At 52.1% G+C, this 15,266-nt stretch overlaps 1 protein-coding gene across 3 annotated transcripts in view; it reads left to right on the top strand.

Annotated features, from left to right (window-relative positions):
• Window positions 1–13,718: 13,718 nt before the first annotated feature.
• ETS1 (ETS proto-oncogene 1, transcription factor) overlaps window positions 13,719–15,266 on the top strand; it is a 78,015-nt gene continuing 76,467 nt past the window's right edge. For 2 of the 3 annotated variants that reach the window (XM_064471015.1, XM_064471014.1), the window contains exon 1: window positions 13,719–13,852. The gene's annotated coding sequence lies outside the window, so the exon portion shown is untranslated. The remainder of the gene's footprint in view (window positions 13,853–15,266) is intronic. The other variant, XM_064471017.1, reaches the window with a different exon arrangement.

Here is a 15,266-nt window from a genome sequence, read left to right as displayed (position 1 = left end):
ATAGCAGCCATTTCGTGTCCCCCTGCGGTGGACGAACAGGCTCGAAGGGGGGATGCGGCAGGCCTCGTCTCCTCGCTCCTGGCACGGCGTCTCCGCAGAAGCGGGAGATGAAGGAGGGGGACCATCTCCACAGGGGGACTTGCAAGGACAGAGGGTCGCGAGGGTCAATTTTAACTGCTTGGAGAGAGCACCCCGATGCCGAGCGGCAGCGGAGCTGCCAGGGCGGGCATAGGTGTCTGGGATGCAGCAGCAGCTCACTGCAGACGGGGTTTTTTGGGAAATGGTGGGGGATAACCACAAGCCAGTCCCTGCTGGAGTAAAAGGCCACAGGGACTCCCCATGCCCTGCAGTGTGCATAGAAGTGGGGCAGGAGGTCCCGCTCCTGGGGTGGGACGGGGACGTGAAGCCACGTTTGGGGAGGATGAGTGTGCAGCAGAGTGGCAGGATGGGGATTTACCTTGATTATTTGGAAAGCATGAAAATGGGGCAAAACCCATGAGCTGAGGGCAGGGGAGTGACCCCTTCTCTGGCACAGAGGGGGCACGGGAGGGGACCGGCCCAGGGCAGGGCAGCAGCCACACGTGCAGGCAGGAAGAGGCAGCTAAAATAAGCAGATGGGTGGAAAAGGGAGGAGAGAGCATTAAGGAGATAACATAAAGGTTAGAGAGGAAAGTCAGAGGAAGTGAGCCGAAAACAGCTTGAATGTCATGAAAAGGTGAAGCTGAGCCTCACGACCGGTGCAGAGCATCGAGATTAGCAAAGATGAGTCGTGATGCACAAGGCTGCGTCGAGATACAGCGAAAGCTGCCTCCCTGCAACCTCCTCCCTCAGGCACCGACCCAGGGGGTCACTTGGAAATCATCCTTAACGTCACGTGTGGGCTCCCGAGGGCAGCGTGCAGGCAGCGGTGCTGCCTGTGCCGGCAGCAGCCAGGCAGGCTGCCTCCTCCCCCATGGGATTACTTTTTTTTCCTCTCTCCAGAAGAAGATCCACTGTTTTTTAGCGTGCAATATGTCATTGGCGTTTGGGAACGAAGCCCAGATAAATGATTGGCTCCGATCATTTCTAACGTGGGATGGTTTTTATTTCAATGGCTCATCCACGTGTGGGAACAGAGCCGGTGTAACACTTTGCTGCTGCTTCAACGTTATCATGAGCCAGACTGAAATACTCGGGGGCTTTGTGTTTTCCAAATGCAGAGCAAGCTTACGACTAAGCCCCCAGATGCCATTACCTCATGTTTGTTTGCACGGGCTGGGAATAACACCAGCAGCATTTGGTGTCAAAGCCCTGCCAGACACCTTTTTGCTTGATGTAATTCTTGCGGCAGCCACCCCAGCACCGAGGATGCTCTTTGGCCCTTACGGTTTACTCCTATTTCCTGACTGCCAATCTTCATTTAACTCCTTGAGCTCTGCATCACGACACAGCCAAGGCGATGAGCCTCGTGGCCTCGGCGGAGGAGCTGGGGCTGCCGCAGCTGGAGAAAAAGGAAGGGGAGAGGAACGGGGAGATAAAGCCCCCTCCCCAGCAAGCCTGCGCTGCAGCTGATAAGAGCCCTCACGGGTTGTAATGGGAGCCCTGGCTGCCTGTTTCCTCACAAAGTCATGACTCAGGGATAATGTTCACATCCTCTGAACGGCGAGGGAGCTAAAAATACAGCCAGGAAAATGAGAATGAGCGAGCGAGCATGAATGAGAGCGTGAGTGAGAAATGCACTGGGGAAAAGAGAGAGGAAGCATGAATGAAAGAGCCTGGGAGAGAGAGAGAGTGAAAATAGCTGGAGCCTTCCAAGTTTCCAAGCTGCAAACCTTTGCTTGCAATCAACACTCTGGCAAAGGCATACTTGCAAGAATATAAACCCATCCAGTGAATTTGTCTTTGCAAGCAACCCTCCTGGCATCACCCCCCGAGAGCGGGAGGGCAGGTCAGCCCGCTCCGGAGGGGCTGCATCTCCTGGGGACGCCACGGGGATGCCACCCATGCCCGCAAAGGAGGGCAAAAGTCCTGCCTACTTGGGCAGACCCAAACGCACAAGGGAGTTGTCCCATGGATTCACGCATCGTATGTAGTCTCTCCTGGAAGGAGGGGTGCGCCTCTGCCCTCGGCGTGGGGCTTCACCAGGGTGGAGTGGGCTCGGGGAGCCCCACTGCTCCCCCAGACCCTGTTTCTCAAGCATTTCCCAGGGTTTTTTTAATAAACGCTGCTGCAGTGAGTTACTGCCTTCCCCCTCTCCGAGCCCCAGGCACCTGCACGCACACAAGAGTTCATTCTCCTGAAAAGACAAATGATTTTGCCCCCCCGCCATAGCCCCCTTGTATTGCAAACAGCCTTTTGGAGCTGAAATATGCTTTACACGTTTAGCACAGTGCTGAGGTTTCACCTGCAGCCCCCTTGGCAGCGGGCAATGGAAGGGATGCTCCCTGTCCCCCATCTTCTACAGCTCCCCTCGTGCAAAGCCAGGGTGGATAAATGGGCCTTAAAGCAGGTCTTTAGGGTTAGGAGACCCCCTCTGCCCTGGGTAGAAGGTGTATTCCAGAGCAGGATTAAAAGAAATGGCTGAGTGGTTGGGAAATGCCTGCGGCATCATTTTCTCTCTGTCTTTGGCAAGACTGAGGGGAACCCCCTGTGAAAAGCACAGCCCCTTTCCCGCAGATCGCAGAGAAGTTTTTCTACCAAAATGCCATTGTCTGAGGTCTCCCCTCCCTCGCCACCTCGGCTGGCAGCGCCGAACACGGGGGCTTGGGCAGGCGAGCGGCTGGTCCCTGCCCGCAGCGCCCGGAGAGGGCTGGCAGGGAACGGTGTCCCCGACACATCCCATCTCCCGGCACGTGCCGGAGCCTTGTTTCAATTATTTCCTCCTGGGAATCCAGCTCATCTGACACAGGCCCTTGCCTGCCACTTCCCCGCTCCTGGATTTTGTTCTGAGTTTCTTTTGTCTGAGGTTTTCTCCGAGGGGTCGGGCAGGGAGAGGGACGCTGGAGGGCTGCTGCTGCACAGGGCAGGGAGACGCGAGTCTGCACAGCTCCGGGGGGAGCCCATGGGTCTGTAAGAACCACCAGACACGCACCGACCATGTTTAATACATCCCCGAGAGCAGTTGTGGAGCCTGCAGGTGTTGCAAGGGTGTCAGGGTCAGGACACCAGGGCCAAGCGAGAGGATAAAAAATAGGGAAAGAAGCTCATGGCTGGATGGGGACTTGTTACCACCCTGGCCCCAGTCCCTGGTGCTCATGGCAGGGATTTTGTGGCAGAAGACCCTGATGCCAAGGGCCAAAGGTGCTAAGAATGCCCTACGATCAGGAAGGTCTCTGCCACTGCCTAACTGGGATGCACCTGGAAAGAGCAAATCCAGCCCAACACATGTTAAAACCGTAAAAAAAGAACAATTCCTGTACCCTCACCCTCCAGAGCTGCACGGGAATCAGGCTACGCAGGGGATGGGGGTCCCTAAACAACATTTTTGGGAAATAAATGAAAAAGGATTGCTGACTCCTGAGTCATACAGGTCCTATAGGCGCTGCAGGGTTTCTGACAGCGGGAAGTCAGTCCCGGCCCCGCCGCTGTGGCTGGCCGCTGTCTGGGTGCCTGGATGCCAGCGGGTCACGGAGGGACGAGACCAGCCGGCAAAGCCAGGCTAAATTCGACCTGTATCACAGATAGGAAGCGAGATTAGGTCCTTCTCCGTCACTGCTGCTGAGCCCAGCTCTCCTGACAAAGGCCCCAGGGGTAAGCCTGGTGCTAATCCAAGGAGCCAATTTTAGAGCCCGCTCTCTGCAGACAATCTCTGATTGTTTGGGCTGTTTTGAAGTTTTCCCAGCCGCACCGTCATCGCATCCTGTGACTTGGCAGGAAAGGCTTTTGCGCAGGCACCGCTGCCAAGAAGCCCAAGAGGTGTGACAGCGTGGGCTGCACGTCCCCCCGTGTCCCCCCACCCCTCCCCGGCTGTCGGGGAAGGGCCTCGGTGGCCTCAATGGAGGCGGCGAGGAAAAGCGGGTGCCTCCGGGCAGTGGATTGCCTGCGGTGTGACAACTGTGCCAGGGGGACCGAACACAGATGTGGCAGCTCAGGGCCACCCACCCTGCGTGTAGGGGACCCCTCCAGCTGCTGCAGGTGGGTGCAGGCGGCTGCAGCTGGGGGGTGCCCTGAGGAGCTTGGACGGGGCCATGAGATGCTGAAAGGAGCAGGGGATTTTATCCTGGGATGGGGGAAAAGCCATTACAACCGCAGCACAACGCCTCGCCTTCTTTCTCCTGCTAAATAACATCACCTTCCTCCCGGCAAACTACCAGCCCCACGCGCCTGCCTGAGCACCCCCAGCACCCACGCATCCCCCCGGCTTTCCTGCTCCCTCTTCACCCGCAGCCCAGCAGCCGCCGGGCACGACACGGCTCTGCCCGTGGGTTTTCCCTTTCGGCTGTCAGGAGTTTTCCCAGCTCTGTCTCAAAATGAGAAGCGGCCAAAGCAAGCAGAGATACCTGAGTCTGCCATCCACCCACTTCTTGTCTGGACTCAAGATGTTTCAAAGCTCTCCCCTTTCTATTTCTATCCTTATTGTCATCCTGCTTTGAGAGGAAGGTCTATTATTCCCCCCTCCTTTCTCTCTACAAAAATGGGACATTGTTTCTTCTTTCTTTGATTTAAAAGCCAAAAACAGTTATAGGAAACTGTTCAGCAGATGTTTTACAGTATGAACCTAGAAAAAAAAAAAGAAAGAAAAAAAAAGCGCTCTCCGATTTTGCTTGAGGATCTATATTTAGCCTAATGCTTCCTCCGATTCAGGGTTTGTGTTGGCATAGACGAGGGGTAGGTTTAAGCACTTTGATTGTAGTATTTATTTTATTTCTCCCATTTGCTGCATGCATTAAAATCTGGAGCTGACTGCACGAGCTAATGAAGCTCATTCAGGGAGGAGGTAAATCCAGCTTGCTCTGTGTTTCAGCAAGGTCCCTTTCAGCCCACAGATGCCTTGGGTGTGGTTGAAAAAAAAAGAGCACTTCTCATCCTATTTGCATTAGGATAAGCAAAGCTGCGCCCGTGCTCACCGCAGTGCCCTGTGCTTGTGCCCAGGGTGGCCAAAATAAAACAAAACTCCACACTGAGATTTATAAAGTCCCAGAGGGAGATTTATAGGCACTGAATGAACTGATGCTGTGAGCTTCGCTTCCTTGCGATGCGCTGAAAACGGCGTTTGCTGATTTTTGGAAACAGCTTCAATCAGGACAGTGAAAACTCATCCCATAAACCTTCCCCAGGCCAGACTCCTGCTGACTTCAAAAACGCAAGGACTCAGTACCAGCTGAGCGAGACCTTCTGGATAAGGACGAGGGTTAACGTCGCCACCCATGTGTGTTCCTCCCTCAACCAGAAGCAATGGCAGAAACCTCATCTCTGCACCATGAGATTGTACTGCGGATGGGAAATAAAAAAGCCATCTGCTACCTGCAGGTCTGGGAAAGGCAGCTGTTGGGCAAGGATGGAGTCTCACCCCCTGTGAAATCCATCCCCTGTCCCCATGTGTACCCTGGTCCCAAACACTTGCAGAGCCACTCGACAAGGCAGACCCGGGAGGAGTTTGCCAGTGGAAAATCAAGGTTTGGATCTTGCCCAAGGGACTGGGAGGAATCCAACACCGCGTTATCACTGCCTGGTGAATGTTGAGGCGTTCCCCATCTGGGAAAAGCATCTGAGGCAGGAGTGACAGCCCGGTGACGCTCTGCCACGGCGCTCTCCATCAGCCCTTCCTGCGAGCCGGGCTCCCCTTCTCGCCTGCTCTCAGCCTGAGCCAAAATTTCCATATCCTGCTGCAGGGCATCCGGATGGAGCTGCCAGCTGCGCCCTGGGGACGCCGAGGGAAAACCCTAGGGAAAACCTGCCGGGATGCAGGCTCCCCCAGGCCGGTGCTCCGGATAGGTGTGCAGGTTGGCTGCATCTGGGAGCCCAGCGATGGCAGCAGGAGCAAGAGGGTCAGGGGTGCCAGGACTTCGTGCTGGGTCTCCTAAGGGGCATTTGCAGTGGGACAAGACTGTGCAGAGACCCTGTAAATAGCAAAAAATGGAGAACCAGCAGCAGAAGAAACCAGGTGTTATTCAAGTGCACAGAAGATACGTGTTAATGAAGATACAGCTTGTTTGCTACAGCTGATCCAGCAACTAGCCCAGAGATCCATTGCAAACCTCCTTATTGCAATGGAGAGCCCAATCTAGGACCAAAAGTAAAGCCCGTACTTGCTTACTATTGGAAGTCTTTAATAAGGAAAAGCCATGCTGTGGTCTTATTTCCAGGCCTGTAAACTCGGAGCATCTCCACTGAGATGGGAGGTGTACGTGGGCAGCCAGGTGTAAGGGCAGGGAGGAATAAATCTGTGCCAAGGCATGGGCTGGCCTTAAATGTGACACTGGGCACCACTGGCCGTGATCTGGGCTGTGGTTTCAAAGCTGAAATCAAAGCTGTGTTTCCAGACATTAATGGCTTGTTTGTTGTCTAAGATGGTGGAAAACCCGATAAAAGCTGTAGCCCGAATGACCTGTTTGGTTTCCAATAGGGCATTGTTCGTGCAGTTTCTAAATAGCGTGCATTAGAAAGACAGAGCAATTAAAAAGGCAAACTCACCCAAATTCATGGGCTGAGCTCTGGGATGCTGGAAGGATAAAGGTCTAATTCATAGAAACATCTTTGGCTCCTTTATTTAGGATTTCTGTATATTATATATGCAGACAACCAGGAATGTCATTTTTTCCAGACTGCTTTTTGCATAAATTAGGATTATTTGCTGTTCGTCAGCTAACCCCGCCATGACCCCCCCTCCCCTCCATTCCCCCTTGCTCTCCTTAAAACCCGAGGGCCCGCGCTGGCTCCCGCAGACTTCTGCGAGTGCTGGGATGGGGAAGGCAGGCTGGCGCTCCCTGAGCTCCCCAGGGTGGCTTTTTTGGAGAGCGTGGAGCTGCAACAGAGGTGAGCAGGTTAATGAAGCACCTAAAGCAGGTCGTAGGACGTTGGTGAGGGTCCCCCCTCTCCTGGGTAGGAGCACCTGCCTCATCCGAAGGCGGAGGATGGATGCTGGGACATGGTCGTGCCCTTGGGGTCATGTAGTGCTGCATGGGAGATGCAAGGCGCTCCTTAACGCAGCCTGGGTCCGGCTGGGGACCTGCTCGGCCCCGGGAGTGCTGGTAAATGAGACGCTGCTGCTTCCCCTCCCACCCACACACTTCCACTTTCACTTCACATGTGGGACCCAGCGCTGCGATCCCCAGCCTGGCCATAAATAACCCCTCCATCACCAGGCAGTCATGGTGACAGTGTGTATTAAGCCTGCCAGTACACCCGTTATTTTTCCTCTTTCTTCCTCCCGGAGCTCTTGGCGTCCTTCATAGAGGGGAACATCACACCTCTCGGGGGATGTCACCTGTGTCCTGTTATCCCGCCTGAGCTCCCCCGATAATCGACAGAGGATACAAAAGAGAATCTGTCCAAATGTGCTCGGTGGAGCTCAGGAATTAAATATGAAAAGACACAGCTGTTCTGAAAGCCTAATCTTTGTCACAGGCAAACTTTCCTTGACCTGGAACCATGTGGAAAATAAACAGAGAGGTAAAGGACATGTTAATAACTCATTTCCACAAAACCAAGCCTCACATTTCTGCTACTGTATTTTTTTCCCCCTTCCCGCTCGCTCTCATAACAAAAAGTATTTTGTAAGATACATACATTTTTGCGATGGTTTAGATGTGCAATTAGAGCATCGTGCTGAAATACCTCCGGCCTACGTTCAGCCGCCGGACGCATCACACAACTTCCATGCCCTACAGTTCCTCATACTTCTCAGGATAATAATATTTTCTTTGCTGAGCACGGTGGTACCCAGGAGGGCACAGATTTTAGCTTGGACCTCCCAAGATTATTGTAAAAACCACTGAACCCTTGTTGTCCTCTGTTGGGTGTCTGTCAGCTGATGGAGAATAAAAGAGTCTGATATTAGAAAAAGGCCTCAAGAAAAAGAGTTTCCCAGGTTTATCAGCTGGACATATAACCCGAATGCACTGAAATCTCTTAATTCTTACGTCATCTGAGTTTTCTGTCCTCCTCACCCCCAGCACAGTGGCATTTCGGACATTGGAAAGATGTGAGCCATGAAAGGAGAAGCCCAGCAGCTTCAAAGGATGTGCTGTGTTGGGGCTGAGTCAAGTGATGAGTCATGAAACGGCGGCGATGGAAAGCTAACCGCTCCCTTCTCCGGGCCTGGGATCACGCACGGGGACCACGAGCTGATTTATGGACGCAGCTGAGATGCTGTGCTCGGCAGTGCTGCTGAGGTGTCCTCTCTCAGGGGGAAAACAGACCTCCCGAGGTCTCCAGGACCACCTTGAGTGGAGCCAAATGGGAAACTTGGGCTCTCCCTTTGCAGCCTGTTCTCCAGATGCTGCTTCGGCCCCGCTGACCATCCTTAGGGGCAGAGCAGGGGGGGTTTCACCACTCAACCCCTCCCCAAGGTGTTTGGAGGCACTGCTTGCCAGGAGGGAGGTCTTCCGAGCCCAGGACACCGAAGCCACCACACCCTGCTCTCCGAGCAAGGCCACCCACACTGCGGAAAGCGGTACCTAAAGAGAGCAGGCGGCACGAGGGGACCCACCTTTCAGATTTTGGCCGGTGTCCTCAGACAACAGCAACAGCAGTAATGATGATTACAGCCCCGCCTTCGTTATCATCACAGTTTCGCCATAATAAGCTGCTTATTATTGTCAGAAATGGTTTTATATGACATTTTCACTGTGGTGCTAATCTTATTTTTTTAAAAGAAGATGCAAAGGGAAGCAGTTAAATGATCTCAATTCCTTTACTGTATTTTTTTCCTGGCTTGAGAAGCAGTTGACTTTTTAAAAATGTCAACATTTTTATCAACGTTTTGAATTTCACTGCAGCAAGATGCGGGGAATATTTTAACAGATAAAAGAAAATAAAAATATCTCTCTTTTTTTTACCCCCCCGCTAACAGTAAGTTAAGTAATAAAGTGCAAGTGATTAACTGGCTGCTGAATTCGTTTTGAAATCTGGCCAGATGTGTTCGAGCAGGAATTGTTAGTTGATAGCATTTTTGTAAATCTGATCTTTATTTATAAGCTTGCCTGGGAAGAGAGCACTTCTGAAATCTGCCTTTATAGTCCTAGATTAAATGATTTTGGATGAGGATTTTAATTTACAGATTTGAAGAGGGTACGTGTGATGAAATCCACTCTGCTTTTTTTTTTCTGAGTGTATCAGATGGTCTAATAAAAGATCCCCCCCCAGCCAACGGGCCTAATCTTTCTTGAAATGAGAGAGAACTGGTGAACGATGACTGATTTTCCAGCTAACATTTTCATAAACGCTAATTGATTTACCTTTTTCTTAAAGCTTTCAGGAGTTCCCATACATCCTTCCTCTGGGTCGTTGATGGTGTGAGCGGGGCAGGCACCTGCAAGAAAGGAGATTACGATGATAGCATTTACGTTGGCTCATAGAAAAGTGGTTATTTTTTGTGCTTACAAGGCAAAAAATCACAAAATTGCATCTTAAGGGCTCAGATTGGCAATGTTATGGCTAGAACTTCCCTAGAGATGTTGCTTAACATCAGAGTTAGGGCTGAGTGGAAATTTCTCACTTCCTCTCTCAGAATGAAAATATGGATGGGACTTGGTGTTATTTTGGGTTTTATCATATATATATACACGCGTATATGTATTTATAGGCATGTGTATGGACTAAAAATGAAAACTCAGAGTCGAAGGAGGGAACTTTTCTGCACACTGTACCACACCTAAACCAGCCCAACATCTTCAGACGCCAGCATTATTTAAAGCCTGTTTCTGCATGCTTCTCATATCCCGATAGAAGTGAGATAAACGACATTATGGGCAAGTTTATAGCAATTAACTCGATCCATATGAAGCAGATTTAACCGAGGCAGCTTCTAACCTAATACAGCCTCACGTAAGTCACATGTGGACCTGTTTGAAGCACTCAAGATGCTCCCATGCACCCTGAACAGCTTCTCTTTTAGCGTGTCCGTCACATTGTATGGGAGATGATGGATGTGAGCTCCTGCCTGACCCCAGGGGGGAAAACCCCTATTCTCCTGCCTTTGAGGACAGATATTTCCCCTCGACTTGGAGAGGGCATGTGGCGTCCTTGGGGTCCATACGAGCAGGCAATTAATCGGGAGCTGGTCCGCTGGGCAGAAGGGGTGAGCTCTGGTTGTACCTCTGGTTTGCTTTCGAGGCCAGCCGGTGACAGAAAGCCTCAGCACCTGGAGACCAGATGTGCACAGCTCTTGGTGGACCAGTGCTGAAGCATCTGGGGCACAGGCTGTGTGTCATTGCCTTGGCTTTGAGGAGGGGCAGGCGGGAATGCCGCTGCAGCCTGGGCAAACCTGCTGCAATATTTACAAGCACAGGCAGCTCCGTGATCTGGCTCTGTCACCTTCTCCCAGGGCAAACGGTGGCTGGGAAGGTAACCCACCAAAATCCCCTTGCTTTGCTCCCTTGTACTGGGGTCAGCATGTAACACCGACTGAAAGCAGCCTCAGGCACTCAGGGTCATTTTATCAGTTCCTGCTCTGTTTTTCCAGTGTGATATGGAAACGATGATACTTACGGATCCATAAAAAGGGCTGCGGAAGCTTATTACATGCGGCTTCTCACCCTTAGTGGCTTATGATGCTCAAGCAGGGCCACAAGTCTGCAGGATGCCTCCTGGAAAGTAATCTGGGGGCTGCGAGGGGGTGAATTGCGGTAGGTGACGGTGGGTGAAACTCAGAGCACTCTGGCTGTGATGAATTTTGCCCAGGTGATCTGTGTTCACTCCCCAAGTCCAGGGTACAAACCATGACCCTCTCCAGTCATATCCACCTTCACTATGATGCTACTCTTGGTTTCCATCCATTCCTCTAGCTGCAAAATGGTCATAAGGATTTCTTTGGTTACTGGGAGAGGGGCTGTTTCTGCTGACACCCATGTCCGGCACCTTCCAGAAGGAGCCTGTGTGCCCCTAAATTTAAGCAACACAATCCATGAAACATCCACAGGACATCTCAGATTCAGTAAAAACATCACTAACTGCTTCAGTTAAACATTAAGGAATCATTTTATTTTTTTACGAGTACAAAGAAAATCCAAACCATGTGAAATGGAAAGTATGTCTCGATGCACGATGGCTTTATGATAAATTCCATGAACTACCCGAAATTTAACGCAATTTTTTGCTGCGAGCTGAAGCAACTGGCTTAGGTGACTAACGTGACAGCAGCCACCCCGAAACCAGGCGACCCTGCGCAAGCCAAGCGAGGTGATCTGCGCGCAGCAGACATCGTGCTGCCTGCAAGAAACAGCCGAAAACAGAAGCCTCCCCATTTTGCAGACACAGAGTCGATTGGACAGCCATAATACAGAGGCTATTAATATATAGATTACCGTATCAGAAGGACCGTCTGCTGCAGAGCAAAGCATCCAGCCCAGGGAAAGACATCTTGTTCGCAGCTGCCAGCGGGGTTATCCTGCAGCCTTGGGAAGAGTTGCCCAGATAAAAATTGATTGCTGGATGCATTCCACTCCTTTGGTGCTCAGACGTGACTGAGCCTTTGTACCAAAGCCCAGGAGGCTGGAAACCTTCCTGAGAAGATGGGAACCCTGTAAATAATTTCCTGCGTTAAAATAGCTACAAGAATGATCCGTGCCTTACGGCTGCAAGTTCAACAGGTAACGTATATTTGGGCCACCTGTAGCTGTGTGTTTCTAAGTTAAGGCAGTGGCTGAAGTGGAGATTCATTCTTAGAAGCTCGAGAAAATCCTCGAAGGACCTGTTAATAGTTTTACGTGCATAAATATTGAGGGTTTTCTGTTTGTTGTCGCTATGTGCATTTAAGCAATCTCCTCAGCTGGGATGTGAAGAACAGGGGAGTCCTTTATGCTTGTGAACACTATGGTTTTGCAGATTTGATTTCTCTGGGAAGCATCTGGCAGAAGTCGATGCCACAGAAGCCCTGTGCAGGCAGAAATTATCCATGTGATAGCAAACACAGTTTCAGTCCGTGCTTTGCAAATGTCTGCTTACCTGGGAGTATCCAAAATACCTATTTTTGGACTGGGAAAGGGCGTCCCCAGGAGTTATTTCTCTCTCCAGACTGACCAGTGCTCTGGATTTCCAGTGACAGTACTTAGATGTACAAGCGGCATTTTTTTATTGTGAGGATGCTGCAAACTTCCCTGAAAGCCGGTCACTTCTACAAGTGTTCTGGCAAGCAGAGCATTACGGCGTCAGCACATTGGGGTGGTAAGGGCTGAGTCCCATGGCTGTGTCTTCTTTCTTGCTCTGCTATTACAGTTCCCTATTGGGATTTCTAATTGCACGTATGCAACCCTTGGCGTTGGGGCTTTGCCCCGCTCCTGGGGCTGCTGACGGGCTCAGCCGTTGCTCACGAAGGCTGCGTGACGGGGATCTGTGCTGGAGCCGGAGAGGTTTTCCAGCCTGGAGCCCTCTCCTGGAGGAAAAGGCAGCTTTGCTGCCTGGAGAGTGAGAGCAGGAGAGGCAGGATGGGCACATCCTCCTGCATCCAGGATCTGCGGGTAGTGCTGGGGCTTTGGAGGTCGCTGGCCAGGCTGTGAGGGTCGGGCAGGCTGGGCAGGGGGAGGCAGAGCCGTTAGGAGAGAGCAGCCCCAGATCCTGCTCTCCCGGAGCAGGGCGGGTAATTTACACTGAGGTTTTTGGAGTGATCCCCCTGCAACCTGTGTTTCTGCCCCCCTCCCTTTTCCTGCACAGCCAGGAAAATGCTCGCCTGCCCTTCTCATCCCGGCAGCCTTCTCCTCTCTGGTGGTGCCCTGGCCTCCTTCAGCAACCACGTTAAAAGCAGTCTTTGGGGTGATGCAGGTTGGGGCCATCCACCTCTGTCAAAGGAGGGGGCTGAACCAGTGGCTCTCAGTGCTGGCTGAGCATCTCCCCTCTATGGTGCCACGTGTAAGGGGAGATCGCTTCAGCCGTTTTGCTTTTAAAACCAAGCAGCAGCTACCGTGGCCTTTTTTTTGGGGGGCATGCCTGGTACCAGAGGCATGTGATAAGGGGTTTTGGGGTGTGCTGCCAGGCTGTGCCTGCAGCAGCAGGGGAACCCAATGGCTGGGGGTAAGGCAGGCACCAGAAAGCACAGCACTCTGGACCCAGTGATGCCCCGGGGTATACACGGCCGCAGAAAAGCTGGAGGTGCCCTGGGGACCTTTTAGGAGGAAACAGCAGTTTCTGCCATTAGGCACTACCAGGCAGAGGCAGCAGCTGAGCTAAGGTTCAGGGATAGGGTCTGGATAAACCTCGCCCTGGTCATGCTCTACGTGCCTTATTTTTAGGCACTGTGCAAGGATAAGCACCACTTTCCAGGGACTTTGGGGGTCCTGAGTAACACTTGCAAAGCACGCTGAAGCCCTCGGATCGCTTTACAGGACGCGGGAGCAGCACGGACCCAAAGGCCACCACCACAGCCCGGCACCCTGCACCGGGGTGGAGGGGCTGGCAGGAGGCTGCCTCCCGTGACCACCTCCAAGCAACCTTATTTTTTTGTCCCACCGGCGTGACATCTGCCAGAGGTGGCTTTCTCCTGGCTGGCGGTGGCTGCCGGAGCGTGAGCAGCGTGGAGCTCGCCTTTCCCACCGCCCTGGATGCGGGGCTGACCACTCCCCCTCCCTTTGAATAGGCGGCCCTGCTGCAAACACTATGGTATTTCCATCCTCTCCAGCTCCAGCGCAGAGGATAACACCAGGTAGTTGGAAAGACATCGGAGACAAGTGTGGGAAGCCGTGGAGGACATAAGCTTTTCCCCTGGTCTTTCAGCTAAGTAGTAAGTGGTGGTGGGGAAAGAGTCGCTTTAAACTCTTTTGGGGTTGTAGGTACCTGTGTTCATTTTCAGGACATCTAAGATTTGTTTTGCCGGTGATTTACTTTTACTCTCTCCATTTCCAGTTTCACCCAGTAACTGATTCATGTGCTTGCTAACAGTGCGGCAGGATCTTATATAAATGTCTGAGCTGATGCTTCCCTTTAAAAATCCTTTTTTTTATACATAGAGTATATAAAGTTTATATGTATGTTTAGAAGAACATTATTGTTTCCTTCATCTAGGTAAAAAGCTGCGCCTTGGCATTGTTACAGTGGATTAAATTTGCAATTACTTTTATGTTTTGAGTTGTATTTTGCTTTGGGTGGGGGTTTGCTTGTTTTTGTTGTGAGGCAGGGGGAAAAGCGAAGTGCCCGGGGTCAGATGCTCACTCTAATCCCTCCAGCCCTGTGTACAGACAGACAGACAAGGGGTGGAACCCCTCAGACCAGGGCTGTCTTTGGAGGGATGCTTGTAAGGGGTTCGCTGCCGCACCTCCGCTGCTTTCAATAGCAATGCCATCTTCCGAAGGGCAGAAAGCGCCACAGGTGCCAGCGTTTGCTTTTTGGAGGAGCTGGAGCCCTGCGAGTGAACAGCCGCAGGGATGTGCTGCCGTGCCGCTGCCACCCCTTGGGAAGGGCACAATCCTGCACCGCTCACCCAGCCAAAAAGAGCCAGCGGGAGTTACGAGTCCCTGAGGAGTAGAGCCAAGGCCTTCCCCCTTCCCATTAGGCTCTAAATCATTGCTTTGCATGTGGTCAGTCATTTGGTATTACAGTTACCATCAACTTCCCATCCTGTGCTGTCAACTGACACCTTTGGGGGCTGTGGGCTGGGTCCGGAGCGGTTTCCTGCTTACAGGCTATTCACACTGCCTCTAATTCGGCTGGTTTTTCAAGCTCACCCCTGCCTGTCGTGTAAACAATTTTCTGGCAAGCCAGATTTTTTTGGCTACCCGGACATTTTCGCCTTGGGCAGCAGGGAGTGGCACTGCTCGCTGGGATTTTTGTGGAATTTTGCTGTCCATTTTGCGCACCCAGCACTGGGAGGTGTGTGTGCGCCCCTTGCCCTCCACTCCACCGCTGAGCTTGCGGGTGCCATGTGCCCCTCCAAACACCTCAGTGCACTTTTCCTCTATACATCTGGCAAGTCGAGGCGCAGAGAAACGAAGGTTAACCTGACTTTCTAAAGCGGTTTGGATGGAGAGAGGCGCTTCGTGGGATATTCAAAGCACCAGCAGATCTGGGCAGGCTGGTCCCAAGCGTCCTGCTGCAGGTTGTACAAGGAGTATGGAGCAAAACACAGACTTACAGCTGGCCCTTCAATCCCTAACCCCGACCCCTTTGCCACGGGGCAGGTTGGGCTCTCTGAGATGGGG

The sequence above is a fragment of the Phalacrocorax carbo genome, chromosome 21 (assembly GCF_963921805.1).
Source record: "Phalacrocorax carbo chromosome 21, bPhaCar2.1, whole genome shotgun sequence".
Taxonomy (NCBI): Eukaryota; Metazoa; Chordata; class Aves; order Suliformes; family Phalacrocoracidae; genus Phalacrocorax; species Phalacrocorax carbo.
The sequence above is the reverse complement of the archived record's forward strand: the minus strand, read 5'-3'. Positions and strand labels throughout refer to the sequence as shown.